Below are 4,616 nucleotides of genomic sequence, written 5' to 3'. Positions count from 1 at the left end.
TTAAGAGAACAAAGAGTGAAATATTGTAAATGCTATTATACTGTTATCCATATTACGTTGTTTCTTATAGATTTTTTAAAAAAAAATGTGAAATTTTTCCACACTATGTGTGTTGTTTCCATAGCTCTTCACTTCCTCCAGAAGCCTCCTTACATTAAAAAGCCTTACAGTTATCCTGCAAGGGACAGGAAGGTCTGATTTGCAGGATTTTTAGAGCATTAAAATAACTATCAGGCAGAAGAATCTTTCTTCTTGCCTAGGATTTCAGCCATGCGCGCGCTCTGTCTCTCTCTCTCTCTCTCTCTCTCTCTTCCTCTCTCTCCCTCTCTCTAGCCTGGGGCTTGAATTTGCATGTCTAATTCATTTACTCACCATATTTGAATTGGCCTGAACAGATGTAAATCGGGAAGGATGGGAAAACTGCAGTCATCAACAATGATTAATCAGCTGTTGCAGGCAGTGTCTTAAGGAGACTGGTAGGAGGAGGCATGGAAACCAAAAGGCCGTGTGTTTAGAAGCCTAATTGTCACATCAAGCATCATTGTCCCCATGCAACAACCACCACCTTATACATCACTTCCTGTTTTAAGCAGCTCAAAAACATAGACTGAAGATTTATTTTTAATATGTTGACTTTATTTCTGAGCAAAGCATCGGTCATGTGTGTATTTTTTCATAGTCCCACCTTGGAGCATTTATGTAGACATTGTAAATAAATTTTGTGCAAAAAGGACTGGAAAAATGAACTGTATTATTGCAATTTTTTTTTTGTAAAAGTAGCAGTTTGGTATGAGTTGGCATGCATACAAGATTTACTAAGTGGGATAAGCTAATTATACTTTTTGTTGTGGATAAACAAATGCTTGTTGATAGCCTTTTTCTATCAAGAAACCAAGGAGCTAATTATTAATAACAATCATTGCACACTGAGTCTTAGCGTTTCTGACAGAAACAGTTTGGATTGTATAATAACGCCAAGCCCAGTTGTAGTCGTTTGAGTGCAGTAATGAAATCTGAATCTAAAATAAAAACAAGATTATTTTTGTCATGCTGACTCCACTGCTTGAAAAATTTGTTTACTGCCCCCCAAATTTTTAATGATTAATGCAGTAAATATAAGAATTAATTTTAGCTCCCTAAGCCATGTATGTATTTGAAAATTTTAACCACAAAGTAAATTATTTAATAATAACCACTGATTTCTTTAAGCTGACTTAATGAACTCCTAATATCAGCAAATTTGAGGCCTAAAGGCACTAAACTAACTGTAGACTCAGAATTACATCCGACAAAATTACTCATCTAGTATCAGTGAAATTATTCTTGCAAATAATGGCAAACCTAAGTACAAAGTTAAGTCTTTTACTAAGGATGTTACCTAGGATGAGCAGTATGTGTTTATTAGGAAATTAACTACATGAATTGAAGAGACCAGACTTCAAAATCTAATTTTTATAAATATGCTCTATGTTCTCATTGGATAAAACTGGTTATTAACCAATTTTCCAGAACAGCTGTACAGAATTTCTGCATGGCAGCCAGCTAAATGGTACAAAATAACATGTTTAAGCTGGAATAGCTTATAATTTTATTTAAATAAAATTGCTGCTATAAAAAGTGCTTCCCAAAGCTAAGGAAAATATACAAATATTTTAATTAAGGCAAATTCGTTTTAAAAAATAAAGCCTTTTAGCAGTGATTGCTTTGTAAACAAAGGATGGGTGGGAGAAGAGCGCCTTAAACTCAAGTCTGATATTCAGGCCCAAGTCACCCTATAAACCCGCTCTGAGCAATTCTATTTTCTGTTCGAAAAGAGAAACCAGCTGTGGGTTGGCTTTACTAGGTGACGTGTGATTGACTGACTCACCTGCAGGAGCAGCAAGGCGCACTCTCACCTTTTGTTTATGGGGCCTTGTTTCTGAACACGTGGATGCGCAGGAAGAGAGCGAGGCGCTGCCCACCAAAGCCATCTCCGCCGGCGCTCGCCACCCCACCCCGCCCCCGCCCCCGCCCCCACCCCCACCCCACAGAAGGGATGGTTTAAATTTCCCATTTTGACCAAGGGGCAGTTCTGCGTCTACATAAGTAAAAGTTCCTATTAGTGAAATCATTCTCTTTTCATAGGTGGTTACTAGCAGTTAATAACCGTTTATTTACTTTTTAAATTAATGATAAACTTTATAAACTAAGTGTCCATTTGCTCCTTCTCCCCAGTACATGCCCGGGTGAGTTGGGTATTTTCAGCCTTTATTCTGGAGGAGGCTCAGGCTGGGGGGCGGGGGGGGGGGGGAGGAATAATGGGGGGGAGGAGGAAGCGGGGAGAGAGAGAGAAGCTAGGGGAGGGAAAAGAGTACTAGTGAATAGTTAGGGAATATGGTGACTATGAAGAATTGGGATCATTAGTGTCCAGGAATTAGAAAAAATAAAACAAACTGTTGTTTTCACGCGTTCCCCTCTCTGTGTGACGATTACGTGAGAGCCTTGCTCTTCGCAGTTCCTTTCTTCCCCTGCCTCGACACCCTCCCCTGAATGCTATTTTAGCTTTTCCTCTTATAAATTTCAGAGCCAGCTCCAGGGTTATTGAGGACACTTACCCGAAAGAGGGAAATAATAGAGGTGCTGAGAGTGTTTTAAAAGGCAAAAACAAAACGCCCTCCTCTAAACAAGGGCACCCAATTGTACCTGCTTTTTAGTTTTATTTTTTTTTTGGGGGGGGGAGGGCACTGACCGAATGAGACTACTTTTGGTATAATTTAAGTATTTTTTCCCCAAAATTAAAAAATATTTTACCCTATCATATTTAATCAGCTGTAATTATAACACATTCAAAATGAATAATATGCCTTGACAGTATTTTTATTGTTATTGTTCATTGCATGATGTTCGACTGCTTTAGAAGCACAGGAAAGAGAAGTAAACGCGCTACAAATGGGGAATTACCCTCGTTTAGCATTAAAATTCATTTAGATAAAATTGCCACAAACATTTAAATGGGAAGATTAGTTCCCCCTCACGCCTTATTGCACTCGCTCAATGGTTCCGTTAAGAACATTTTACACGTTGGAAATTCCGTCTTCTCAGACGGCTTGCTGTTTCCTAGTTACCCACATTCAAAGCAAAGGCAGCAGCAAAGGCAGCCGCGGCAGCAGCAGCAGCAGGAAAAAAAAAAAAAAAAAGTTTTGGCAACTGGTCTGCAATTCATCCGCTGCTCGCCCCAGCCTCCCCTCCGCCCGCTGCAGTCCCCCCAGCCGGCACCCTTTCCACACCCCTACCCCTGTCCCCTCATTATGTAATTTGCACAGTACAGTCCTCGAGGAAACAAGTTGCTTAGTTGTCTAGCATTTATATGTCATGTTAAAATACAAAGAAATATAAAAAAACCCACTTCGTTCCTCTCTGGGTCTCCCTCTTCCCCTTCTGTTCTGAATTGAGGGTTTAAGTTTGAATGTGCTGAGTTTCTCACATCCCCTACCCCGAGGCCACAAGGCACGTTTTTTGGCTTTCTTTTCTGCCAGGACTTTTCCAGGAAATTCACCACTGCTTCTTGCTTGTATTAGAAACGTGTGAAAGAATTAGTTTGAAAAGTCCATGCAACGTCTAGCTTTTCCCTCCCCTTTTCTTGCCTCTCTCTCTCCCCCTCTCCCCCTACCGCCCTCCTCCCATCCCCCATCTCTCCCCCTCCCTTCGCAGAGCCACTGGAAAAGAGGAAAGTCGGCTTCGACTGCCATCTTTTGGGGATTTGGAAAAACGACTCGGTAGGAAACGGAGGGAGGCGGAGGCGCAGGGGGTGGGGGGAAACCCCCTTTATTATCCTGTGTCGGAACTGGCTCCCTTAATCTGATGCTTAAATATTTGATGTGGAAAAATTACCCATAAAATTAGTTACTAACAATTTCAAATTGAAATCACTTATCGAATTATAAACGCATTAAAGCTGTATGGATGGTATTAGGAGTTCCTCGGGAGGCAGCGGGTGTCTCCTTGCACTGAGCGGGGCCGGCGAGTGTCCCCCAGGGGAGAGGAGCCCCCCGCGGAGCCCGGGGGGAGGGCCGGGAGGCGGCGCAGCAGCCTGGGCGCCGGGTCCCGGCCCCAGCGACCGAGCGGGTGACCAGGCCCCGGCGGAGGCTCCGGCTGGTTCGGCTGGCGGGGGCGAGAGGAAGGGAGGAGAAGGAGCCGCGGTGGGAAGCTCGGACCCCGGCGCAGAGGCGCCTACCAGGAAACTTGGTAGTGAAGTGGAAAGTCTACAAAGAAAGAACCCAAGCCCTACCCCCCCCCCACACCGCGTCTCCCACGCGGCGCGCAGACTTTGCGGTTGACTTTGCGCTCGCGGTTGGTGGTTGTGTGCAGCGCCCCCCAAGTCTGCCGCTGGGAGCGGGAGGGGACACGCTCCTGTCTTGGGGCTGGGGCGGGCTGGGTGCAGCGAGAGAAAATCCCGCGGGCCGCTTCGCAGAGCTCTGGTCAGGACGCAGCTACCCCTGGGTCCTTCGGTGCGCGGGGTCCCGGCCTAGGCTCAGTGCGTGGGCGGGCATGTCCTTGCCCGGAGCCCAGAGCACCTGGGGGGCTGCTGGAACTCGGGCAGTAGCCTCCTACGCCCTCCCCAACTCCATCTCAAAGCC

The 4,616-nt window shown here is 45.0% G+C and overlaps 1 protein-coding gene across 1 annotated transcript in view; it reads left to right on the top strand.

Moving 5' to 3' along the window:
* The window catches only part of MEIS1 (Meis homeobox 1), a 131,201-nt gene extending 129,014 nt beyond the window's left edge, over window positions 1–2,187 (top strand). The window contains exon 13 of the mRNA XM_069494080.1: window positions 1–2,187. This exon is cut by the window's left edge and continues 477 nt beyond it. The gene's annotated coding sequence lies outside the window, so the exon portion shown is untranslated.
* Window positions 2,188–4,616: the final 2,429 nt, after the last annotated feature.

Source organism: Eulemur rufifrons, chromosome 19 (assembly GCF_041146395.1).
Source record: "Eulemur rufifrons isolate Redbay chromosome 19, OSU_ERuf_1, whole genome shotgun sequence".
NCBI lineage: Eukaryota > Metazoa > Chordata > Mammalia > Primates > Lemuridae > Eulemur > Eulemur rufifrons.
Note: the sequence above shows the minus strand (reverse complement) of the source record. Positions and strands in the feature narration are given on the sequence as shown.